This window comes from Peromyscus californicus, unplaced genomic scaffold (assembly GCF_007827085.1).
Source record: "Peromyscus californicus insignis strain IS unplaced genomic scaffold, ASM782708v3 Scaffold_4__1_contigs__length_199733344, whole genome shotgun sequence".
NCBI lineage: Eukaryota > Metazoa > Chordata > Mammalia > Rodentia > Cricetidae > Peromyscus > Peromyscus californicus.
The window spans coordinates 126,540,059-126,567,747 of NW_026294562.1; the positions used below are offsets into that span (position 1 = coordinate 126,540,059).

At 45.1% G+C, this 27,689-nt stretch overlaps 1 protein-coding gene and 1 pseudogene across 3 annotated transcripts in view; one reads left to right on the top strand and one right to left on the bottom strand.

Annotated features, from left to right (window-relative positions):
- Sv2b (synaptic vesicle glycoprotein 2B) overlaps positions 1-27,689 on the top strand; it is a 190,539-nt gene that overhangs the window by 32,278 nt on the left and 130,572 nt on the right. The window lies entirely within an intron of this gene.
- Positions 10,746-12,597, bottom strand: LOC128124080 (pre-mRNA-processing factor 17-like; annotated as a pseudogene).

A 27,689-nucleotide genomic window follows, 5' to 3' on the forward strand; every position in this document is an offset into this window, starting at 1 on the left:
AGGGTCACCAATGACTAGAGCTGTGCAAGGGGAGGGCTAGGGCTTGGCAAGTGTGGGGAGCAGGGGGAGGAAGGTAGCAGAACTCAGCCAGCTGAAGATCTATGGCTAATGCAGCAGGGAGGATGCGTTAAGGAATTCCATTGAGATTTCATGGGTCCACTGGGCACATGAGCAGGGCCTGTTGCAAATTTATAAGTGTGATCAATGTGTGAGTGACAGACGTGGCTAGAGCCGAAGGTCTGGAATCAAAAGGAAGCTCCAAATGGCACTTAGGACATCCCCAGTAACCCTCTAGGGCATGCTGTCAATGGAGTGTTGAAACAAGAGCCAAATCATTAGGGGTGCATATATGAAGATGTGGGTGGGGCAACAGGCCTATGACCTCAATGTTCTTTGTGACGTTCAGCGGTGAAAAGAAGGGGTCTATAGACTACAGACTGAGGTCGAAGACAATGTTGGCAGGATGTGTGTTATTAGGACATTTTAAGGGACAAAAATCTTGAAGCTGCAAAGGAAAGAGATGGAGGAGATGGTTTAGGAGGGGATGGGGCTGAGAGTCACAGGGAGGGAGGAGCTTAGCCCTAGAAATAGAGTGAGTGATATTGTAGAGCTGAGAGGGGAGAAGGATGGAGGGAAAGGGTATGATGAGCCCAGAGCAGGTGTTTAGTGAACTGAGGGGTGAGATCAGCAAGTCAGGGGAGGGGGTTAGAAGTGGGCTGAACTCATTTGAGAAGTTCGAAACAATTTTCCTGAGGAATGAAACTAGGGACTATATAGGGCCATTGGCAACCAGGATTGGGGTTCAATGATTCAGACATTGGTAGAGGTTGAGCACATGTGTTTGTACTTATACATGTCTCTCCTCTCTCTCTCTCTCTCTCTCTCTCTCTCTCTCTCTCTCTCTCTCTCTCTCTCTCTCTCTCTGGTTTATCTTTCCTGTGAGTGTTTAGCAGTCTAGGCAATGGGTAAAAAAGGATGTATTAGTTTTTTCTATGATGGAAGATGGAATACTTGACAGACAACTTATGGAAGGAAGTATATTATGGCTCATAGTTCAGGTGAAACAGTCTGTCATGGTGGAAAAGGTAGAGCTGTGGTCAGGAGTTACAGCTCCCAGAAGTGTTTCCATGGCTACAGGATCCTCACAGTCAAGACGCAGGCATTGGCAGGAACCACACTCAGCCTATAACTTATAAGACCTTCCTGCCCTCTGCTTCTTTAGGCTATGTCCCACATCTTACAGGTTCTACAGCCTCCCTCAAAAGTACCACCGACTAGTGGCCAAGTGTCTAAATTCATGAGCCTGTGTGGACGTTTCAGGCTAGATCACAAGGGGTTAGTGGCATCTAGAAACTGTACCTGCTACTTCTTCATGGGAACGGACACCATTCTACTTATGTCCAATACGTAGGGAATAGAGAAGACAACAGCAAAGATCTGCGTTCCACCCTTCAGGAGAGGTCACATCAACTTTCACATTTACGGGGCAGAGAAACTGAGGTCAAAAGGCTTAGTGCCTTGAATAGCACCACACACGGAGGAAGAGGTGGAGGCAGAGACACACCAGCGCATTTGTAAGAATTAGGATTTTTTCCCCCTATATCTCATGCCTACAGTGCAGATCTGGTCTCAGGGCTATTTAGACATTAAAGGGCAGCATGGCAGTGTTTCCTTTTGTGTCAGATGAATCAGTGAGGTAAAAGCAAGAAGGAACAAAATAGAGCCACCACCTGTCTGTTCCACTACTTGGAGGTAATACGTGTGGGAACTTTTTCCTTTTTTGAGCTGTCTGCTTAAATGCAGAGGAATTGACAAATTCTAATGATAGTCTATTTTGGAGGGAGTGTTAAATTATTCAGAGGCAGGCACAAATAGACTGTCTCCAGCAGCCTTGACTTCCTGCTTGAACTTGCAGATGTCAATTTGTTGAATTTTCTGAGGGTCTACAGATGAGGCTCTGGCCAGGGAGGAGGCAGGCAGCAGGGCTTCCATCCAGAGCCCCGGAAGTGAGTGCTGGGGGATGCTGTCTGCCATCTGTAACTCTACACCTCCAGCCCCACCCTACCACATTTCTAGTCTCTAAGAGGCAGGGTCATCCTTTGGTGTCATGGCAACAAAACCCCCAATTTGGGGCTTCTGGTTGCTGTTGTCATCTCGGCATGGGTGTCAGGGAACCTCCCAGGTGTCTAGACCACAGGAAGCCGGACCTAGGGCAGTGGTGAGCACATATGGTTTTGTGTTCTCTGGGCTTTGCAAGGCCCACGTGTGCTGGAGGCTATTTACGGCGTACTTAAAAAAGTGAGGCTTGCTGAGGAGCTGCAAAATGCATGCCCTCCTGTAACTGCCCTTTTCTTGCCATTGCACTGTCTCTGCTTTTCCAGAAACCTTTGTTCTTGAGAAGACACGGCAAAGATTCTGGGTATGTTCAGCATTGTTCTGGTTTTTGGCCCTTTCTGTGGACATGCCTTGAGAAGCAGGCAGAGCAATAGAACAACTGCAATGCAGAATGGTTTTTTAATTTATGAGCCAAACCAGGGTACCAAAGGGAGTGTCCTTAATGATGGCGTCCTGACACGAGGCACTGTCCAGAGTAACTTGGGCAGACAAGCACACTTTAAAGAACAGGGCTTCAGAACGGACTGTCTGGATGGTTTATACAAAGACACTGTTTTCTCACTGTGAAGCTGAAACCTGCTTCTAACCCGCAGATTGGCGCAGTGTCCGTAATGTGCCAGGCTCAGTTCCTAGGGTGTAGATTGTGATCCTCAACTTGACAGAATGTAGAATCAGCTCAGAGACAAGCCCCAGGGCATGTCTGAGGGAGTCTCTAGATTGGGTTAATTGAGGTAGGAGGATCTGCCTCAAATGTAAAGTAAAGTGAGTGCCAGAGTCGTCTCTCTCTGGCTTTGACTAGGGAAGCAATGTGATTAGCTGCCCTCTGCTCTTGCCACTGTGATTTCCTGCTGGGCTAGACCGTGTGCCCATAGGGCAAAAGAAACCAAATACATATATATATGTATATATGTATATATATATATCCTCCATTTCTTTTAAAAACCAAACAAAACCAACAGCAATAACAAAACTTCTTTCTCTGCATCCAGATTCGATTGCACTCCCCTATTCTGGCTGCCTGTCCTTCTATCATTCTTTCTACTCCAGAAAGGAGTAGATCCTTCTGGATTTCATATAACAGTTTCTCAATTGATTTTAATTTTTTTTTTTTATTATTTTTTTTGTTTTTCGAGACAGGGTTTCTCTGTGTAGCTTTGCGCCTTTCCTGGGACTCACTTGGTAGCCCAGGCTGGCCTCGAACTCACAGAGATCCGCCTGGCTCTGCCTCTCGAGTGCTGGGATTAAAGGCATGCGCCACCACCGCCCGGCGATTTTAATTTTTTTTAAATTACCTCTCAAGTGATCTTTTTAGACCCCCATCTCTCTGCTAATTGCCATGGTTATCACTAAATTTTAATAGCAGGCTGGGCACAGTTCACGTGCAGGTAGGTGACTCCAGGCCTCTAGCAAAGCCAAGGAGTAAGGATTACTTGAGCTCCGGAGCTCAGGGCCAGCCTGGGAGAAATAATGAAACCATGCATAAAAACATTAATATCACAGATATAGCACATGTGTTCATGTGTTGTGTGCTTTTAAGGAAGTACAAACCACCGTGATAGCTAGAGTGTTTATTTGAATCTTTCCCCTTGAGGAACTAATTGTCCCCCTGAGAACTGGCTTTTCTCCCCCAGACAGCATCCTGCTGTGACACTGTGTAGTGTTTAGTACCACCATTTTTCACTCTTCCCACTCAGTCTCAGATGCTCCCACAAGGGGATGTCATGCCTCTTCACTGGAGCTTATCCATATGGTGGGGTGAGGGCAGGCCACATGATCAGTGGCCCCTCTCTAACCCCTGTAGCATCCCTCTGAGAAAATCCTTCCCTGATGAGAAGGTCTAGGCTCCAGGGAGGCTGAGTCACCATGATCGTGCAGGTGAATTGAGGACCACATCTGTGCTGTGGAAACGCCACCCTGACTGCTTCTTCATCTGTAAGGCTAGGCAGGGGGCAATGGCGGAAGGCAATGGTCTTTACCAAGCTCCTACACTTGAGCCTGTTTGCTTAGGTGCTTTGTGTCCTTAACTCTAAATTTGTGCCCTTGATCTTTGAAGGGAAGGGACGTGGTGGTTTCAGAAACTAGAGGAGTTTGCAGTGGCTCTTTGGTCAAAGTTCATCAAGCCTGCAGCTCACGAGAGCTGGGTCATCACCTGCGTCTCCCCCTCCCCAAACCCTTTTCACTCTCCATTTAAGCAGGACTCCCAGGAGATGGACATCCCAAAGGCAGCCTTCTCCATCCCCCCATGTTCATTGTCTCTGGTACGGTTGTAAATGAAGATAAATATAAATCACAGTGTTCTGCAAACAATACCCGCTTCCACCTTTGCCAATTACTCTGTCCACAGACTCCTGCGTTTCTGGAAGTCCCAGGTTCGATGCCCGTGGTCTCTGAAATGCCACAGAATGATTTGTGGAGATAATCTAGCAGGCTGTCTTTCTGGAAGTCGCACATGGCTTTGGAGTATAAACCTGCGCTCTAAGTCGGAACAGACAGGCCTGGCGCGGCAGGCTGCTCCGAGGTTTGATGCAGGGTGAACGCAGTTGACAGCCAGAAAAGGGGTCAGTCTGTGGGTGGCCCACTCTCCAGGGCCCTCTGGCATATTCTTGGGGAGAGAACCTTTATCCATATGTGCTGATCTCAGCTGGCTCAGCACCACCGGGGAGGACACAGCCCTCTGGAATGCTCTGGGGCTGGAGAGGACCTGCTGTGCAGTGAGGATCTTGGGAGCCGTGGTCAGCAAGACCTCCCGTCTTTCATTGACTTAATATGCTGAACCTTGACCTGAAAGCACTGTAGGACCAGGCCTTCTTTCCCCAGAGGTAGGCAAACTGTGGTTTTTATTTCAGCATGCCTGTCTCCTAGGATCATGAATGGCGGCCTCCTTCTCTGGGAGAGACGGGGATAGTGAAGTTGGCTTCCCTGCCAAGCTTGTGAGGCACAGAATGCTGTCACATGGGATCCGGTGGGAAATGATGAACAAAGACCAGCAGCTTTGGCCGGAATCATGAGGTGGCTGCCCACTGTTCTCTCAGGCCTACAGGATACCGACCCTGATTAGGATTTTGACGGCTTAAGGAGTCGCTGTTTGCTCCTGGATGGCAGTTCCATCTCCTGAGGTCAGCTAGCAGGGGAAATAGAAATGTCTGCGCGTGACTGTCTCAGTTCCTCTTCCTGCTGCTGGGGAAAACACGCAACTTCAGGGAGAAAGGGTTTATTCTGTCTCACTGCTCAAGAGTGTAGTTCAGCACGGTGGGATGGCAGCGTGAGTGTGAAGCAGCTGATCACACTGCATTCACGATCAGGAACGGAGAGAATGCATGCAAGTATGATGCCCAACTCCATTAATTCTCACATACAGTCTAAGATCCCAGCCAGGGACTCCATTGATTCTCACATACAGTCTAAGATCCCAGCCAGGGAATGGCACCACCCGTGGTGGGTGGGTCTTCCCTCCTCAATTAAAATCAAGATAATTGCCCAGAGGCATGTCCAGAGGTCCTTTCCCCAGGTAATTCTGGATTCCTCCAAACCAACAGTTAGCACCAACCACTACAGCGACTTTGCAGGGAGGAATATGGGAGCCTCAACTGTAAACTAGAGGTTGGAGTGACTCGGGAAAATCATTTACTAAATCTCAGGTTCCTCAGCTAGGAAATCAGAGGGCTGTAATTCACGACTTGCAAACCACAGTAATTTGTTTCCTAGTTCTATGAACTCTTTTTAAATTTGTTTTTGTTACTAATTTTTAAAGTTTCATTACGTTTCTTATTATTGTTATCATCATCGTTTGTGTGTGTGTGTGTGTGTGTGTGTGTGTGTGTGTGTGTGAATATGCCACAGCATGAGTGTGGAGATCAGAAGACAACTTTTGGGAGTCAGTTCTCTCTTCCTACCTTATGGGTTCCAGGGATGGAGTTCAGATCCACAGGTTTGGTAGTACCTGGTAAAGGTTTGGCCTTTACCAGCCAAGCCATCTCTCTGGCCTTTTATTTTTGTTTTTAGAGACAAGGTCTCATGTCACTCAGGCTTACCTCAAACTCCCTACATAGCCCAAGATGAACCAGTTCTCCTGCTTCTACCGCTCATTGCTGGGATTACAGGTGTACAGCACCATACCTTTTAGGAATGTTTTTATAAAAAATTTGAATATATCAGTGGGGAAGTCTCCCGACTCTGACAACTCATCATTTTGGTTACTAATCTGTGTTGCCTATCAGCATCCACCTAGCTCCCGTGTTTTGAAAAACAGTGATGCTGGATGTGAGATTGCAGATTAGGGTAGCATTTAAGCATTTATAGCTACCACTCATTTTCAACGCAGAGTTAGACTCACAGTGGACAACACTGTCAGCAAATAACCACCAAGCAGCCGTGTGTCAGGAAAGAGGTAGTGGAGAAACAATGCGGATGCTCACTTTCAGATGCAGAAATCTCACATCTCCGAGTTTGTTCTAAAAGCGCAGTGAAAAATGGTGCGAACACATACATCTACCCAGGTTACAGGACACATCAGCTGTGTTCAAACCCATAGCTAGGTAACAGCACTCAGAATACAACAACTCACAGCCACTTTGGGGAGGTGCTGGGAACCAGCTATTCTGAAAATTAGCAAACAAGGGGCAAATAGCACGTTTTAACTTTGCCTTTCCCATACAGCATACTTTAAGACAACCAAAAAAAAAAAAGGGAAGTTTTTCTTCATATAAATATTCCAGCTAATACATGAAGGAATGAGAATTAGAACTTTGTAGTCTGAATCGCAGAATCTAGGCAGTGATCACCCGGGGTGTGTGTGTGTGTGTGTGTGTGTGTGTGTGTGTGTGTGTGTGTGTGTGTGTTCATTCGTGTGCATGCATATGGAGGGCAGAATTGACATTGAATGTCTTCCTCAGTCACTTTCTACCTTAGGTTTTGAGACAGAGTCCATCACTGAACCTGGACCTCACTGATTGACTCGACTGTCTGGCCAGTAAGCTCTGGGGCTCCACCTCTCCCCAAGCCCCTCAGTGCTGGGGTGATAGAAGCATGTCACTGTACCTGGCTTTTGGTGGGTGCTACGTTTTCAGGTTCAGGTCCCTGTGCTTGTGTAGAAAACACTTTACCAACTGAGCCATTTGAACTCTTGAGAAAAATAGGACAAGACTACCTATGAAGTAGTCTTGGCCAAAACCAAAACAGTAACAATAACATTACCCACCTCTATTTAAAAAAAAATTTTTTTTTTCATTTTGCAAAGCAACCCCTTTTTCCCCTCCATCCCCTTCTCCCACTCCTCCCCACCTCCCCTCATCTCAACCCCATCCCCTCCTCATAGTGGTGGTCAACACATGCTGGCATACCAAGTCTGAGCAGGACCAAGGCCCTCCCCCCTGCATCACGGCTGAGTAGGGCATGGCACCACAGGGAATGGGCTCTAAAAAGCCAGTTGTGTACCTGGGATAAATTTTGGTCTCATTGCCAGGAGACCCACAAATACATCAAGCCATGCAGCTGTCACCCACATTCAGAGGGCCTAGTGCGGTCCCATGCAGGCTCCCCAGCTGTCAGTCCAGAGTCCATGAGCTCCCACTAGCTTGGGTCAGCTATCTCTGTGGTTTTCCCATCATGATCCTAACTCTCCTTACTCCTATAATCCCTCCTCCCTCTCTTCAACTGAACTCTAGGAGCTTGGCCAAGCACTTGGCTGTGTTACCCCCCATCTCCCACATTAATGTTAACACTAATCATGCTATGACCCCTAATCCCAACTTAACCATAACCTTAACCATAACTGTAACCCACAATATCCTACATCTAAACTAAGTGCCTAATCCCTAACCATAACCCTAATCCCAACTCTAAACCCAATCCTAGCACTAATCCCAACTCTAATCTTAACTGGTGAATCTCAGGAAGAACATGTTTCTAATAGGACTTCTGGTGAAGCTAGAAACATTTTGTGTGGGTACGTGCACAGAATACATGGGCAGCCCAGCAGGAATTGCTAGCCTCATGTGTGTTGAGCATTTGAAATAAGATTCGTGTCCCTGGGAACCAAGCGTTAAATTGTATTGTTCTTCAGTAATTCAGACTCCAACAGCTGCCTGTGTTATGAGCTACGGCACTGGGCGGCACAACTCTAGATCTACCCTGCCAATTCACAGGAGACACACGGGACAGTGAAAGACATCATAAAATTAGCAAAGCATATTCCAAGGAAACTGGAACAAACCATCTGGTTTCATTATAAGAAGGACACAGTGACTAGCATGAGGTAGTCTGGGGAGCATCTGAGTCACTAAAGATGAGATGTATTCACCAATGACAAGGTATAGAACTTATTTGGAACCTACTCTGAACAAATAAACAACCCCCATATTCAATGATGTTACAAAATTATTATTAATTTCTTAGGTGTGATAATGGTCAGGGGATTATTTTTTTTAAAAAGTCCTATTATTGTTGTTGTTATTGAGATAGGGTTTCACTATGTAGCCCTCACTGGCCTAAAACTCTCTGTGTAGACCAGGCTGGCCTTGTTCTCAGAGATCTGTCTGTCTCTTCCTCCTGAGTGCTGGGATTACAGGCCTGTGCCACCATGCTGGGCCTGAGTCTTATTCCTGAGAGCTTGTTTAGAGGTTCTGGAATGGGAGAATAGCTACTCTTGTGTCTTTGTCCCGAGAACACCAACCTCTGTCTCCAAGTGTGCAGCTCCAAGAGGGATGCACATTGAGTGATCTGAGAAGGAGACACTGGCCTAGCCAGATAAATAAACAGCATCAGCTCTGGGGATTGATGGGGTAACAGTTGCAGCCAAATTGCCCTCAGTTCCAGAGTCCTCTTTTTTTTTTTAATAGATAGATATCACTGATCTATTTATAGATAAAAAAGATCACAGGATATTAAGAACTGCTTCAAAATCACTCAGTGGTTATGAGGTTGAAGAATTTGGCCAGGGTGCAAATGATACAAGATTGGAATGAGTCAATAATTGTGGGACTGTGTCTTAATGTGTTTGGTAGTTTCTGTAATAAAATATGAAGGAAAAAAAAGAGGTAAGGGAGACTTCTAAGGAATCTTTTTCTGATCTCAGATGACAACAGATACCATAGCAACAGCAACAGAAATCACTTCCCTGGAGCTAAAATGAGAGCTGGGCAGTGAGCAGGGAAGAGTGTGCACTAGCATCCGAAGAAGAAGCAGAGCAGGGCCTCCAAAGGGCAAACACTGCTTTCAGTGCCATGGCAAGGATGGAAAACTGTATCTGGGGAAGGAAGTAGGACTACCTCATTCTGAGCCAGCTGAAGTGATCCCTGAGTCCCCGTGTCTTTGGCCCTCAAGGAAAGCAAAAGAAGGCTTTCCCTGAAGGAAAGCATCTTCGTTTATAGATGAGGGGTTCCTACAGTTCAGAATGAGACAGATATTTGAGAGTATTAGGAGGACTAGAAGAGTCATGGAAACCAGGCATTTTAGGATGAAGGTAATTCATATGTGCAAACTGATGACAGAAGATACCCACCAAGACTGGTTTAGGGAAATAAATCCCACGAGCTCCCTGCCAAAGGGGAGGTAGGCATATCTGGCCTCGAGATTCTGTCTCCTCTTGTTTCTGCAGTTTGGTGGGATGAGAGCCCACCTTTCACTGGAGCTTGGTCTCAGGGATCTGGGTCAGTGGTTCTACAAGTGTGTCCTAAGAACAATAGCTTAGAACCACCTAGTATGGTGTTAGTTAGAAATTCAAAATTCTAGGCATTACCCTAAACACAGTAAATCAGAAACTGTTTTGGAACAAATGATCCAGGTGATTCTTGAAGCACCAAGCATGAGAACCACAGGTGCAGGATGTAGCTCAAATTCTAATTGTTCTCAATAATTAAAATCCCAGAACCAGATATCAGGGTAAATGCTGATATCAGAGAGACAGAGGAGCAAGCCACAGCCACCTCTTACCTCCATGACTTCTCAGACTGAAAGGGGGCCAAGCTTCTGCCTCCTCTTGCCTTATGTTCTTCTCTCCACCCAGCCTACTGCTGGGATTAAAGGCATGTGACTCCCAAGTACTGGAATCAAAGGCATGAGATCCCAAGTACTGGGATCAAAGACATGAGCCTCCACTGAATGGCTCGGTTTCTCCTTTAAACAGATTCAAGCTCGTGTAGCCCAGGGTGGCCTTGAACTCCTGATCTTCCTGCTTCCTCTTCCCAAGTGCTGGGATTAAAGGTGTGTGCCAGCACTGCCTGGCCTCTATGGTTAACTAGTGGCTAGCTCTGCCCTCCAATCTTCAGGCAAGCTTGATTTGCTAGAGCACAAACAAAAATCTTTTAGTATATCCAACTGTATCATTCTTTTCCTTCCTTTCCACTCTGGTTGCATTGGTCAGTGTCTGGTACCTTTCTAAGTCATTAGTTACATCATTTCCTCTAGGATCCCATAGCCAATAAGCATGTCTTCTTGATTCCCAAAGTGATCCTTTCAGTGACATCTCAGGGATAAATGCAAACTGCCTGCCAACATAACTATTTGTCAAATAGAGTCAGCTGTCATTCTTCATATAAATAACATCTATAAAGAGCAAAATGAAGTTGCCAATGAATTTATATGAGGCAAATTTACTACGCTCTTAACAAAAAACTATGGGTCAACTTCCTGGAGCCATATATGAAAAGATTATCTATAAGTCAAATGGTCATCCAACACTTTTTAATAATTAAATAGTTAAATATGACATTGGATCAAAAATGATCCCAGATTGTGAAAGGACTAATTCCAATAATCCCACAGTTTAATGAGGCCATCCCAGCCACACATGATGACCTTGGATGTTTCATGTGGGTGCCATGCTGCACCTATGCACACTTCATAGTGAGCTTTAAACCGACTGTAGAGCTTGGTGGTCTTCCAGTCTCAAAGTATTTAATTTTCCTTTCCATCTCCCCAAGTCACATAGACTTGAAGTCACATGGTGAGAAGTCTACCTGACAAGCATAGCCTGCTACCATATGGCCCTTGAAATTTTCCTTCTTATTTGATCTGAATCTGTTCTGTACTCCAAAAATGAAGATTTGGTTATCCATTGACTGGCCTGCTAGCCATTTCCCATTGGGAGACAAAGTCACTGCAGTCACTGAGTGCATACTGGGCTCTGCTACGCACTTAAAATCCACAGGGATATCCATCCCATTCCCAAACTCCTAGGTTCTTATCATCAGATGTGCTCAAAGAGCTTCGATTCTCATCGACAAAAACAATAGTATTGACAGCTCCCAAATGCCGATCATATTCCTGAACTGTCTCTCCACTTCGAAAGCCCCACTGCACTATCTTTTTGTTAGACATCCCAGCCAAAAAGAGATTTTGCTCGTCTTCATCAAGATTGAACTTGATACCATAGGCTACTTTTCAGTTTCTAAATCTTGATGTAAACTGTCCCATCTTTGTGTTCCAGAATTTCAAGTACCTGTCATAGGCCGCACTGAGGAACTGTATTCCTGTAGTGTTGAAGCAGATGTCCCTCACATCTTTACTGTGACCAATACATGTTCTCAGACAGCGTCAGTCTCTTAATTTTACAGTCCATGGAACCAGACAGCAACCAATGTCCAGAAAGAGGAAACAACCTGATCACACTGACACCCTGTGTGTGTCCAGACCACACATGAATTTGGTTTTTGGGTAGATAATATTTTTCAGGTGGCACAGACGACCGTAGATAAACATCAACATCCTGAGGTGTGTGAAGGCAGGACCTGCCTTGGTAGTGGTACATTTCTTTAATGTTTTTAAGATTGTCTTCTCCTCCTCAGGTCTCCCCTCTTCCTGTTTGCCTTTTTTCTGCCTCTTCACTGTGATTTTATCCAACTCCTTTTGTTCTTCTTCTGAAGGTTTGGCTACATCTTTTTCATCCACATATTTTGCCTATGGTCCTAAGAAACCATCAATATTAGATGAATCATTTTCTTTGAACTTTTTCCTTTTTTCTGTTTTTCTTCTGACCAGTTTTGAATACAGTTAAACCTTGATTCTTTTCAGTTTCTTCCACAGAACTACTATATTTAGCAGACACTTGATGATTACCTAGTGAAGAGTTCAGTGAATAGCCATCTGTGGCAAATGTTTTTCTTTGCTGTTCAAACATGAGGTCATTGATATGCGCTGTCTTGGCATATCCAGAAAGCATATTTCTAGGAGTAGCCATTTGCTATGTTCTAAAGGGATTTTCTGGTCCAGACTCAGGAGCAAACATGGTCTCATAGGTAGGATTATATTGAACTTCTTTGACAGCAGGGTCAAAGTGAACTCCAGTTTCCAAATCATCCTTAACTGCCACCTCCAGAGCCAAGTCCACTCCCACTGTTGAGAGGGAGTGGCTGAAGGCAATTTGGTCAAATGCATGAGAGAGTTGGTGGCTGGCAGGGGACACAGACTGCCCTTACTGTTGGAGTCCGATTTGAACCCTGAACTTGAACCATATGAAGCAGCTAGAGCTGCAATCCAGGCGGACATGACTGCAACAGATCCCCTCTGCTGTGCTCAGGCCAGCGCAGAAGAAGCAGCAATTTCTAGGTCCTGACAGATTTCCATGGAACACGTTATTTACCTTCTTTGATAAAAAAAATAATTTATAACTTCTTGAAAAAAAAAACCTTAATGATTATTACTATAACTGTATCAGAACTTGAGATTCACAAACATTTATCTAGAGAAGCACAAGGAATTAAAACTACTTATAACTTTCAGGACCTCGTTGAGTGCCAGATGTAGTGTGAATTCTAATTGGTTTTAATAATAAAAACTCAGAGCCAGATATCAGGGTAAATGCTGAAAGATCAGAGAGACAAAGGAGCAAACCACAACCACCTCTAACCTCCACGATTCCTCAGCATGAAAGGGGGCCTGTCTCCTCCCACCTTATATTCCTTTCTCTGCCCAGCCATATCACTTCCTGTCTCCACCTCCCTAGTGCTGGGATTAAAGGTGTGTGCCTCCCAAGTGCTGGAATCAAAGACATGAGGTCCCAAGAGCCTCTGCCACCTGGCTCTGTTTCTTTTTTAGACAGATTCAATCTCGTGTAGCCCAGGGTGGCCTTGAACTCCTGACCTTCCTGTTTCCTCCTCTCAAGTGCTGGGATTAAAGGTGTGTGCCAGCACTGCCTGGCCTCTATGGTTAACTAGTGGCTAGCTCTGCCCTCTGATCTTCGGGCAAGCTTGATTTGTTAGAGCACAGCAAAATATCACCACATCTTCTAATATATCAAACTGTAACATTTGAAAACCTTTCAAGAGCTGAGTTGCAGCCACCACCACCACGGCAGCAAGGTCCCTGGAAGCATTTCTGAACTGGTGTTCATCCAGCTTTTGATAAACATTTCCTGACCATTGATATGCTAATGATAGTTTTCTTCTTTCTTTCTTTTTTTTTTTTTTCTTTTCAAGACAGAGTTTCTCTGTGTAGCTTTGGAGCCTGTCCTGGAACTCACTCTGGAGCCCAGGCTGGCCTCGAACTCACAGAGATCTGCCTGCCTCTGCCTCCTGAATGCTGGGATTAAAGGCGTGCGCCACCACTGCCGGCGATAGTTTTCTTAAGGGCAGTTACAGACAGACTCGGGGCGTGGTGGCACCTGCTGTTGATCCCAGAGGCAGAGGCAGGCAGATCTCTGCAGTGAGCTTGAAGCTAGCCTGGTCTACGTAGTGGCTACATTGTGTCTAGGTCAGCCAAGGCTGTGCAGTGAGACCCTGTCTTAGTCCAACGGTCTGGAACTCTTAATAAATAGGAGAGAGATTTCTCCTCAAAGGAGGCTTTAGCTGGGCACATATCTCTCCTGTGTATTGGTTTATGGAGGTCCTGTGGTCGAGTTCTCCCACATTTCTGGCTGGAGCTAGTTCTTTAGCAGGTACTAGCTCATGCCCTGGGTGTCTGTCACCAGCTTGTAATCTAAGGAACAGCTCCTTATGGTCCACTTTCGTTGCCCTTCTACAACAGCATGGAGAAGAGAACTGCTGTCCATCTCTTTCCACACTGGACTTCGTGGACCAATTAGAATTGACTTGGGGGCTTGTACCTGATACGCTTATGCCACAAAAAACATCTCCGTCTGCCAAAGGTGTGCTTGGACTTGCCCTCCCATGTTTTTGCCGTGCTTCAGCGACCGCTTATCACTTTGTATTAAGCACAATAGGCCGGGTCCCTCATTAATTGTAGCCTTGCTGAGAGCTGACATCTGGAGTGACAGAACTCTGCTTTCTTATGGCCACAGGAGCGGTGCAGAATTCCCCGCTGTCTCAGTTGAACATATGCTAACTCTGAGATTCGCCACACTTCCCCCAAGTTCTCTTAAAATAGAACTATTATTGTGAGGGAAGCTGGAAGTGCAGTAAGCTCTAGGGTGGTGGAGTTTGCACCGTGGAATGGCAGAGAATCACACTTTCTTAATGCCCTCATCTGGAACTGTAGGCTGTGGGGACTGGGGAGATGGTTGCGGGGGAGGGGGCAGTGACTCAGTTGGTAAAGTGCTTGCTGTTCAAGCATGAGGCCGTGAGTTGGGATCCAGTATCCACATATAAAACAAAGAAACCCAAACCCAAACAAACAAACAAACAAACAAACAAAAACCAGGGTGTCACTGTACACCTAACCCCAGCATTAGGGTGGCGGTGGAGACAGGTGGAACTCTGAAGCTCATTGTCCAAGCAGCCTAGTTAAACAGATGAGTTTGAGGCTCAGTGAGAAAGTCTGTCTCAAAAGCTAAAGATAGAGAATGATCAAGGAAGAAAGCCCAGCGTTGACCTCTGGCCTCCACACAGATGTCTGTAAGCATGCACATGCACCTATATACATGTGTGTACTTACATGAATAAGTACATACACACTTACACTCCCTCAGACTACTTGCACCCTTCAGCAAGACCTGTGCTGAGGCATGAGAAACTCCAGTTTTGGTAGGATCCTGGTGTGTAGCCCAAGCGGAGCTGTTGTTGCCAAATTCTGGCTGTTGGCAGCCAGGGCTAGATGTTTTTCCTGATCTTCAGCTGATGTCACCCAAGGTCTATTGTGTGCTGTTGTTCAGGAAGACCTGGACTTTTCAGGAGCTCATGGCAGTGTCGTGTGATGTTCCAACCTAGTCCTGATCCACGTGACAGGAGAGTCTGTCAGGTGGCCTCATGAAGAGAGCGGACAGGCCCTGCTTTGAAGGTTGACTTTGCCACTTACCACTGTGGAGACAATGACAAAATTGCCAAATCTTGTGAGCCTTGTTTAGCTTATTAGAACAACAGTAGGAATATCAACCACCTCCGGGGCCTTCGGTGATGAGGGGATGGGAGAACGTGAGTAACACACTTAGCTTGTTCCCTGGCAGGGTGTGTGCTCAGTACCCAGTGCACGCCACAGCATTATTTCTTTTCCAAAGGGTTCCATTGTTGAGTAGAACTTTCTGGACTTGAGTCACACTTTGACATCTTATTTTTCTGCTTAGAGAATGTGATGGTTAATATTGTCAACTTGACAGGACCAAGAGTTGCCTGGGAGACAAATCTCTGAGCATGTCTGTGAGGGAGTTTCTAGACTGAGTTCACGGAAATACCTTACATGGGGGCAGCACCATGTCATGGTCTGGGGGTCTGGACTGAATGAGGGAGCTGAGCAACAGCATTCATCTCTGACTGCCCCCTGCTTCTGCTACCATGTCTTCCCTGCCATGATGGACCGTACCTTCACACCCAAGAGCCCAAAGGAATATTTCTCTCCTTAAACTACCTTTGACGGGTATTTTTGTCACAGTAATGAGAGAAGTGGCTAAGACAGGGATTTATAGCACATCACAATGGGAGATGAAAGTGGTATCCTCAAATGTTTATGTTTGAAAGAGTGTTGCCCTTTAACAGACATTGGCGGCAAAGCACATAGGGTCCCACAATGCCCATGCAAGGGTCCTTCAGCATTCATGAGAAGAGGCATATCACACAGAACAATGAAGAAATGTCAGGTGGCTTTTGCAGGAATACAGTATAGAATGGATGTTAGTGGGACCCCGGAGCTCTATGGGTATGTCTGCATCCGTTCATTTGACACAACATGGAAGACCTGAGAGTTTTCCTTCTTCACGGGTGCTTTCAGAGGTCCTCTTCTGACTTCTCGCTTCTGCTGATTCCCCCCTGCTGTGATCGCTGCTGTAAGAATCTTCTTGCTGTTGCTTGCCCACAGTACGGCCATTCTGGTTCCCCACTTCCTTCTCTTACGCCAAGTGTGTCCAGTCCACTCCAAATGCAGAACAGTTTCTTCTGCCTTTCCTCTTTGTTATTGTTTTTGCTAACTCTTGTTCTCAGGTATCTGTTGCTCTGAGTGACGTTCTGAGATCTTCTCCAGGGAAAAACAGAAGAACTTCTTGATAGAAATGATGTTGCTTGCTCTTAAAATGCTATTTTTTTCTCATCTTCCTCCAAGCTTAATATTGAAGTAATGAGATGCTGAACAAATATAGGGATGATAATGTGGGTGGAGGTGTTAGTATCAGAGAGAAACAAACTGGGTCCAAGACTTCGATAGTTGACAGAATCTCGTGAAAAATTTACAGTAGGGGAAAGGCGAAAGGAAGGGGAAGGAGAGCTAGCATTTATCGAGTGACAACGTCTCATATTATCACAATGTGTGTGTGTGCATGCACGCACAACATGCTAGGGTGTATGTGTGGGGGTCAGAAGACAATTTGTGGGAGTCGAGCTTATAACAAGCCAGCCCTCTTACCTTCTGCTGAGCCATCTCATAAACCCCAAGTTGGTTTTAACCCCAAATTTCCATTAAACTAAAGTCCAGAGGTAGAAATTTATCCAAGGCAAGGAATGAATGATCTGGGACCCAACCCAGTGTGAATTAAAACCCAAGTTCTTTGTTATGCTTATTCACTTAATGCTTCCACTATGGAAGACAATAAGTTCCATTTATTTTAGATTAATTGATTTCATTATTTTATATGCCTGTATGTATGTGTACCACATTCATGCCTGGTGCCTGCAGAGGTCAAAAGAGGGCATCAGATCTCCTGGAACTAGAGTTCCAGATGGTTGTGAGCTGCCATATGGGTGCTGGAAATCAAACCCAGGTCTTTGGCAAGAACAAGTGCTTTTAACCACTTGCCAACTCTCCAGCCACCGGTAAGGTCCTTTTAAAAATGAATTTAGTTCAGTTCTCATTTGTATCTATTTATAAAATCAGGTGAGAGTTTTTAAAAGGGTCTCTCCCCATCAGAATCACCCAGGGAAGGTGTATTCAAAATCAGACACCTGGGTCCTATTAGAGAAAACTCCAGGAAGCTTCCAAACTGACTGTAACACATCCCAAGGTTTGGGGACAACTGGACAGGTAATGGGAGAAAGTTTGTAGATTTTATCTTCTATGATCCTGCAAAGCACAACATTCTAGTCACGTGAGAAAGGATAATTGTCAAACACTTCTTCTATTTCGTTCTTGGGGAAGAAAGACTACTGAGCTATCTTTAGAGTGTCAGACTTACGCATGGTCTTTGCAATGGAGGAAATGTAGTTTTCTCCAGCAGTGCTTCTGAGTGACTGCAGGAGACAGAACACATTTTACTTTGAAGACATTGACTAATGCTCAGACACGGGCAGGAGCTACCGAGAAAGACCAAGGATGAGATTTAGTTAATGTCATATTTATTTTAAAAAACTGAAAGGTAAACCTCAGGGCTGCTGTGTTTCAGGAGTACAACATGCTTCAATATGCTGTTTCTTGGTATACTTAAAGCAGAGGGAAAAAAATCTTCACAGGGATGCTGGTGGTGAGTACACAGTGCCCGGCTTTGCAGGAGACTCTTTTTCTTATCTCTTTGGCTCTTCAGTTGATCTGTTCCCTGACTTTTCTTGAGAAAGATCCCCTGTATCCCATGCTGGTCTTTCAACTGGCTGTGCAGCTGAGGTGATGCTATACTCCTGATCCTCCTGTCTCTATTTCCCAAGCGATGGGATACTGTGCATGGGCTACTGTGACCTGCCTCTGTGTGTGTGTGTGTGTGTGTGTGTGTGTGTGTGTGTGTGTGTGTGTGTGTGTGTGTGTGTGTGTGTTTGTTGTTGCTGTTGCTGGTTTTTTTTTTTTTATAAAGCATTGGCTTAGATTAGTCTCCTCTAAAGAGAAGGATGCTAGTAATAAATAATGAAAACATTTAAATGCCAGGAAAATGACATGCAATTTTCCTTCCTCCTTGATATAAACTTTCTTAATAATTGATGGGTACTTCTTTCTAGTGGCCCAGGGCCTTTCCTTAAAGAGAGATATGCCACAGACGATGCCTAGAGAGACTTTCTGGGTTGGTGGCAAGGTCTGAGATGTTGACTTCTCAAACTTTCTGCTTTCCAGCAAAGAGGCAGCTCACAGACAAGGACATACATTTCTTGTCTTGGAATGTAGAGTTGAGCTTTCTTTGGCTGCAGGTCCGTTTTTTTTCCCTCTCTCTCTCTTTTTTTTCTCCTTTAAACTAGGAAGGCACTATAATTAACTCTAGCTTGTTTCTAATGGGATAATTAATATGTGCCTATAGGAGATTACTGTGTCTCCTTAAGGTTTGATGAATAGGACTGGTTTTCGTGGAAGCTACTTAGAACTCTAGCAGATGTAGCAATTGGCTCTGGAGAACATTCACACTGAATGGCAAGACATAACTAATTCTTCCTGGCAAGCTTCAGCGGGGAGCGGGGATTAAAGTACAGAGTCATTCTCAGACTTGTGCTAGGCTTGTTCTTTGTGGGCCTAGAGGATGGTGAGCAAAGGAGAAGTCACCCACGCACCAAAACCAGTCAGATGTGGATCTGAAAGTCAATCTGTCACGACTGCGGGATTATTGGTAAGGCACTTGACCTCTGAGTCTTCTCTGCTCATCAGTAAATGTGTCATAGAACTACTTCTTTGGTCTGAATCATCTCATTTGATGTCTGGGAAGCTTCTGAGATTCATAACTCAATCCGTAAGTATACATGAGTCTACAAGTTGGTTATCAGCCATTGTCCCATTTAGTTAGATGGTGAGCTCTCTTCAATCCAGGTCTCCTAATGCTTAAGTGAAGCTAGTATTGGGCTGTGGATGAGTTTTTGTGCCTGTCCTGGATCTCGCTCTGTAGACCAGGCTGGCCTCGAACTCACAGAGATCCACCTGGCTCTGCCTCCCAAGTGCTGGGATTAAAGGCATGCACCACCACCGCCCGGCTGTGGACGAGGTTTTAGTCTTATGGTTTAAAGGAGCTTAGACCTACCACCCAGACTTCCTTACCATCTTAACAGAGGGTTGGCCTTGGCAGTCCTTGAAGGTTACCACTGAGAATTGAGCTGTCATTTGGTGCACAGTCCTTCTGGTCTTGGCATCCCCTGCAGCTAGCTCCTGGAGATGTGAAGGAGAAGTGAATCACCTTAGAGATGTGCTGGCTCCAAACCTTGCTTCTGCTCTTCTTTCCTACCACCGGGGAATCTCTATGTATTCTGAGTGACGTCACCTCTTTCCTTCCATCCTTAAGACACTCAGTTCATGCTCAGAATCTCTTTTTAGCAGGCCTTGGGCTTCTGGAACACACAAGTAAAAAAACAAAACAAAACAGTTGTTCTCTGTCCTTGGTCTGAAACCCCTCTGAATATCGTCGGGCAGATTTTCATACTTGTTTAAATACGGGAAAGGAGAGTTAAAATATTGTAGACACAGTGCTTTAGAGGAAATAATTAGACTGGGCTTAGAAAGTTTGCTTAACGCTTCAGGGTTATTGATTCCCTCTGGTTGTAAGGCAATGAGCAGGTATTGCCACACTGTTTGAGATGGAGAGAAGGGTGGAACAATAGAATCTTATTCTTTCTTTCTTTTCATTTCCTTATTAGCAAGGGTTTAAAAAGCATATTCAAGCACCTTCCATCCAGTGTGGTTCTTCTGTATCTCATTCTCTAAATGTCTACAGCCACCTTGTACTCCACAGGAAGCTGGCATGAAAAGATGGCAAGGGAGAGGTGGTTGGGAACACAGGCAGTCAGGCTGCCGAGTCTGGGGTCCTCTGAGGCAGACCTTGAGACAAAGGTTCAAGTGAAAGGAGTTTGTTTGGGTGGTAAAGAGACCCTGGGAGAGAGGGGAAGTGAGACAGCGGAAGAAGCTGGAGGTGTTGGTCTGGGTTCTCTGGAGTGATGGGACTGCTGGGAAGTATGTGTGTACATATGATGTTGTTCTCTGTATACACAGATATATACTTACATTATACATGTGTGTGCGCCTGTGTTATAGTGTTGGTCTCTGTATACATAGATATATACTTACATTATATATGTGTGTGTGCCTATGTTATAGTGTTGGTCTCTGTATATGTAGATATATACTTACATTATACATGTTTGTGTGCCTATGTTACAGTGTTGGCCTCTGTATACACAGATATATACTTACATTATATATATGTGTGCGCCTGTGTTATAGTGTTGGCCTCTGTATACAAAGATATATACTTATATTATACATGTTTGTGTGCCTATGTTATAGTGTTGGTCTCTGTATACGTAGATATATACTTATATTATACATGTATGTGTGCCTATGTTATAGTGTTGGCCTCTGTATATGTAGATACATACTTACATTATATATGTGTGTGCCTATGTTATAGTGTTGGTCTCTGTATACACAGATGTATACTTATATTATATATGTGTGTGTGCCTATGTTACAGTGTTGTTCTCTGTATACATAGATATATACTTATATTATACATGTATGTGTGCCTATGTTATAGTGTTGGTCTCTGTATACACAGATATATACTTATATTATACATGTTGGTGCGCCTATGTTATAGTGTTGTTCTCTGTATACTAGATATATACTTACATTATATATGTGTGTGTGCCGATGTTATAGTGTTGGCCTCTGTATATGTAGATACATACTTACATTATATATGTGTATGTACCTATGTTATAGTGTATGTATACACATATCTATTCATTATAAAGAGTTTGTTCATGTGATTTTGGAGGCTGAGCACTGCGTTCAAAAGCCTGGAGACCCAGTAGAGCTGATGTTCTACTCTGAGTTCAAGTCTAGACCAGGAGAAGGCTGATCACCTATTAGAAAGGGTGTGTGTGTGGGTGCTGTGTGGGAAGACTGTGTGTGTGGGCTGTATGGGTGTGTGTGTGTGTGTGTCAGCTGTAGGGGGCTGTGTGTGTGGGCTGTGTGTGTGGGGGACTGTGAATGAACTGTGTGTGTGTGGAGGGGCTGTAGGGGGCTGTGTGCATGGACTATGTGTGTGTGAACTGTGTGTATGTGTGGCTGTGTGTGTGGACTGCGTGTGTGGGGCTTTGTGTGTGTGGGTTATAGACTGTGTGTGTGGGCTGTGTGTGGAGCTGTGTATGTGGACTGTGCGGGTGCTGTGTATGTGGGGGCTATGTGTGTAGGCTGTGTGTGGGGGGCTGTGTGTGTGGGTTGTGTGTATGTGGACTGTGTATGTGTGGGCTGTATGTGTGGACTGTATGTGGGGCTGTGTGTGTGGACTATGTGTAGAGCTGTTTGTGTGAACTGTGTGTGGGGGCTGTGTATATGTGGAATGTGGGGGGGCGTGTGTGGGGGCTGTGTGTGGGAGCTGTGTGTGGGAGCTGTGTGTGTGTGGCTGTGGGGGGGCTGTGTGTGTGTGGACTGTGTGTAGAGCTGTGTGTGTGAACTGTGTGTGGACTGTGTGTGTGGACTGTGTGTGTGTGGACTGTGTGTGTGGCTTCTTATTCCTTTGTGCTACTTGAGCCTGCATTAGATTGGATTGGATGAGGCATCTATTCTACACAGTCTACGGATCCCAGGGTTAATCTCACTCAGACCTTCTTCCCTAAGATATACCCAGAATGTTTGGGGAAATCTCTGGACACTCTGTGACCTAATCCCATTAACTAGGAAAGAGGGAACCTGCTGGAAACACAATGAACCTGTTCTACTCCCCTCTCCCTGATTTGAGGGCTGCTGGGCAGATTCAGTCTTGATACCTCTGTCTCGCCAATGATTCAGCAGGCAGGGATTGCAGAGAATTCTGCTGGAGGACCAGTGGGTGTTGTGAAGCAACTGGATGAGAAGATACAGCAGATGCGGTGGCATCATCAAAGTCCTCCACACAGAGTAGGGTAAAGCACTAACTTGCGTGTTAAATTTTCAATCACTGCTTTTAAAAATCTTCAATCACTGCATTTAAAAGGCTCTCTCTTCTCTTTCCTCTCTCTCTCTCTCTCTCTCTCTCTCTCTCTCTCTCTCTCTCTCTCTCTGCACCTGTGTGCTGGTGCCTGCAGAGGCCAGAAGAGGCCACAGGGTCCCCTGGAGCTGGTGTTACAGGTGCTGTGAGCTGCCTGATATGGGTGCTGGGGACTGAACTTGGATCCTCCGTAAGAATAACAAGTACTCTTATCTGATGAACCATCTCTCCAGCCCCATTTAAATTTATTTTCCTATATTTAATTATTTTATGTGTATGAGTGTTTGCCTGCATGCATGTATATGTACCACCTGTGTGCAGTGCCCACAGAAGTCAGAAGAGGGCATGAAACTGGAGTTACAGATGGTTGTGAACCACCTTGTGGTTGCTGGGAACCAAATCTGGTCCTCTGCAAGAGCAACAAATACTCTTCATCCCCGCCCCCCCAAATCTCTCCAGCCCAAGACTCCCACTTTCTTTATCTTGACAAATTAAAATGATCAATTACAACCCTCAGATATGATGCATTGATGTCAAAGACTTTATTCAGGAGAGATCTGTGCTCTTCTGGGATTTTCTTTGAGGACAATCTACTAAGGGTGGAAGAAAGATCTGTGAGAGAAGTCTTGATTAAACTGTGTAGCTGGAGAGTTTCTCTCCGGGTCCCGCCAAGCCCCCCCCCCCCCAGTTCCACAGCCCATTTATAAAATAATCACTCAGAAGCTTATATTATTTATAAACTGTATGGCCGTGGCAGGCTTTTTACTATCTAGTTCTTATATCTTAAATTAACTCATTTCTATTAATCTATAAGTTGCCACATGGCTCGTGGCTTACCAGTATCTTAACATCTGCTTCTCATGGCAGCGGCTGGCAGTGTCTCCTCACTCAGCCTTCCTGTTCCCAGAATTCTCCTCTCTCTTTGTCCTGCCTATACTTCCTACCCGGCTACTGGCCAATCAGCACTTTATTTATTAACCAATCAGAGCAACACATTCACAGCATGGAGAACATCCCACAGCAGAACTGTTGACTTTTCAACATGAACTGAGGCTCTCCAAGGTCTCTCTGTCTTTGATGTGTTTGGAGTTTAAAGAGAGAACAAACTACACTATCATATTCAAGTTCAACTTTGGGCAAGGTCATGCTTGCCTATTGTGTTCAGATAAGAAACTGGGGTGTAGAGAGGGGTTTGCTTCAATTGGAGAGCTGGAAAGTTCTTGTGAATGGATGCAGGGCTGCTTGATGATGAAGCCTTCCCAACACCTGCTGGTTTGCTGGTTCTTCCTTGGAATATAACCTTTCAAACACACAATATAACTTAACAGTGGTATAATTATATGCTTCCTGAACCAACTCAAACCAGACCAGTGGCTGAAAGTTGTTTTTCTGATGGGGAATGTCTTATACTGATCTCTCTCTCTCTCTCTCTCTCTCTCTCTCTCTCTCTCTCTCTCTCTCTCTCTCTCTTTCTCTCTCTCCCTCCCTCCCTCCCTCCCTCCCCTGCTGGTATGGTCTGAGAGTCATGTCCCAGATTCAATCCAAACCACTCAGTTAGTGGTGGCTGAACCATATCCCCAATCTATCGATAGTTTCTCCTGAAGGATGAAAATGTCAAACAACTGTTAAGATCTGCAACATGGAAACATAATGTGAATAAAACTTGAATCTCTTTGATCCTCTGTTATTAAAGTTGACATAGAAATGGATTTAGAATGCGTCTCTTCTTGTTTTTGTCTGTTCCCAATCCACAGCCCTGCCCAAGGGAGGCACAGCTCTTTCTGTTTGTATTTCATGGACACTTGACCAAGAAAGAAGGCCCCAATGTGACTTTGGTTTTTGGTCTTGGGGACTGAGTTCTGAGGCTCACAGAGACTGGACCAAAGCTCATTGCACGGTTAGGCCTGTGCCTTAGGTTAGCCTAGAAGCAGAGCCCAGAGCGAGCAGAGAGCAGATGCTTGCAGGAAAGCAGGGACAAAGGAACAGATGGCTCCATGGCGAAGTGAGCCAGAGTCCTGCCTTGCCATCCTTCCACTTTTCAGAGAACCCTGTGATTACACTAAAAGACCCTCCTCCATGAGGCTGGAGAGAGGCTGTGCTCTCTCTTCATCCACAGGATTCTTATCGAGCTGACTCAATGAGAGCTGTGTCCTTGGCCTCTGATGCTGCCTCGTCACAGGCATGCTGTCCCAAGTTGGCATGGAACATAAGCAGCGAAGCACATCTGGGGGAGTTTGAGCCCATGTGATTCCTTAGAATTCACTGATCAGGGCCTCAGTGAAACTAAACAGACTCACAAATACCCAAACATTAATGGTGGTGTAGGAACGTGGGTTCCGATTACCAGGTGGTTTCTGTAGAAGACTTAAGTCACAGCTTGACAATGTCTCTCTGGCATAGCTTGAGGACTGCCATTTATTTGCTTGTTTATTTCAAGGGATAAACAATCATAAAAAAAAACAGGTTCAGATTAATGGAAGTTAAATACAAACAGCCTTGGTTCAGTCATCTCAAGATCACTGGGGACAGATCTATGTCCCAATAAAGTCAAATTTATTGCCCCATTGCTATGATAGAGACTGCATGCTGGAACTGTGGGGGCATTCTACCAAACACAAATACAGGAAAGATAGAAGTGGTGTAGGATTTGGGGGAAGGGCAAAACTTCGGTAAAATGAAAATAAGGCTTAAGAACAAAGCAGTGCTGAGTGGATTGAATCTAGTCTCTGTTTCCTTGGAAACAACCAAGTTAAGGTGTTTGTGAGCACTGTCTTCAGCATCACAAACCCCGTGTATGAAGCTGTGCAAGGAGGCTGGAAGCCACACTGCTTTCACATGTCAATGAGACTTCAGGCGAGAGTGAGACACTTCCTTCTTACAGATGCAATTCCAACCTTGAAGATTTCTCATAGTCTCTGATTTTCTAGATCAAGGCTTTTCAGGAAGCAGGGAAGCAAAGAAGATCCGAAGGTGCTACAGGCCCCAGGGAGAAAGCGTGTGTCTTCTTGCTCTTCAGTTGGTCTTGTCTCTCTCTGGTTCCCAGCCTGATGAACGGCAGGGTAGATTCATTTGTAAACTTTGTGGGGGTCTTTGGTGGGGAATGCCATGGTTTATGTTTTCTAAAACTTGTGGTGGATTTCTTCCCCTTGCAAGGTGCGAAATCATGTCGCTGTTCTAAGTGACTGGTGTTTGGAGCCAGATTGGGTAGGGGCCACGACTTTGCTGCTGTTGCTGTGGGAGTTTCCCAGTCTTAAGAGATGGGACAACATGGGACACGGTTCCCACTTCTGAGTCTGCTGTGCACCGCTTTCTTGATTTTTCCATATGGGGAAACATGCACTGTTATTTACTTAATCATTAAGAAGTGGATTCACATCTTATACTTAGCTATACGTATAACAAAACGAGCCACCTAGCCTTTAATTACCACCACAAAAGCAAAATAATATGACTTCTATAAATTCAAAGTAACTATAGAAAAGAGAAGATGACCAGGTTCTGTAGTTGGTTGTTACTACTCTTTGGCTCTTTGCTCTTTGGATCTTTTAGGGGGTCCACCACCCAGATCCCAAATAAACACACACAGAGGCTTATTATTACTTATAAGTACCCTGCCTTAGCTTGGCTTATTTCTAGCCAGCTTTTCTTAAATTATCCCATCTATCTTTTGCCTCTGGGCTTTTATCTTTCCCGATTCTGTATACTTTTCCTTACTTTTTACTCCATGACTGGCTATGCAGTTGGGTGCCTGGCCCCTGGTGTCCTCTCTCCTTCTTTTCTCATTCCTTGATCTCTCCTCCCAGGTTTCTCCCCATATTTATTCTCTCTGCCTGCCACCCCCCCCCCCCCACCTATCCTTTTCCTGCCTAGCTACTGGCTGTTCAGCTCTTTATTAGACCAATCAGGTTTTTTTAGACAGGCAAAGGAACACAGCTTCACAGAGTTAAACAAATGCAACATAAAAGAATGCAACACATCTTTGCATCATTAAACAAATATTCCACAGCATAAACAAATGTGACACATCTTAAAATAAATATTCCACAACAAGGTTCATCTTCCTTTTCTAGGTGATTGCCTGTTAAATTTCATGAGCTTGAGGCTTTCCTTGCTTTAAAAAAATGGCAGGGGATGGAAGATTCTAATACATGTTAGGAACATGTTAAGTTGCTTCCCAACCACACCAAACACTCTCCATTACGGCAGACTTATTGGCCCATTTCTGAGACTGTGTGCTGGAACTAACTGTGGAGCATTCCACCAAGCACAGACACAGGAAAGACAGAGGTGGTGCAGGATTTGAGGGGAGGGTAAAACTTGGGTAAAATGAAAACAAGGCTTGAAAACAAAGCAGTGCTGAGTGGATTGAATCAAGTCTCGGTTACCTTGGAAACAACCAAGTTTAGATGTTGGTGAGCACTGTCTTCAGCATCACAAACTCTGTGTCTGAAGCTGTACAAGGGGACTGGAAGCCACGCTGCTTTTTTAGGAAAAGAGGAGAGAGAGATAGAGAGACAGAGACAGAGACAGAGACAGACAGACAGACAGACACCCACACCACACACACACACACACACACACAGAGAGAGAGAGAGAGAGAGAGAGAGAGAGAGAGAGAGAGAGAGAGAGAGAGAGAGAGATCAGTACAAGACTTTCCCCATCAGGAAAACAACTTTCTGCCCCTGGCCTGGTTTGAGTTGGTTCAGGAAGCATATGATTATGCCGTTCTTAAGAAGGCCACAAGAAGGTACATCACCAGGTATTTTACTCTGTTCGTGCCTGCTATAACAAAATACCCAAGTCTGAGTAATTTATAAGTGACAGAAGTTTATTCCCCACAGTTCTGGAGGAAGCTGGAGATGACAATGCCTTCAGAGTCAGGCTCTGGTGAGAGAATCTGCTTCCAACATAAGGCTGTGTTATTCTGTGCTCATGTGGCAGAAGCAGCAATCCCGTGTTCTTGCATGGTGAGAGAGAAGGGAGGATTAGGGAACTCTCTGAACTCTTGAGAAAAATGATGGGAGTAATCTCTTCTCACTTCAGAACCATTATCCTAGGGGATGTGTCCCCACATACAAATTTTGGAGAGACACATCCATTCAAACCAGAGCTCTAGGATTTAGTTTTGAGATTGTGTTTATGTGGCACCCCAAGCCCTCTCCAAATGTCTCCATGACTGTGTGTCCCACTCTCTTGGGAAACTGGCATGTTTCAGGAGCTCTGGCTGCATGTTCACAGGCTCAGGATGGAGTCCAGTGCTGGTACACTGTAGATGTGTGCCCTTGGGACTGGTATTTAACTCTCTACGGCCCATTGCCCTTATCTGTACACTGGGATAGCAAGAGTTATTACCTCTCCTGCTTGTTTTGTGTATTTGTGGAACTAATCCAAGACAAAC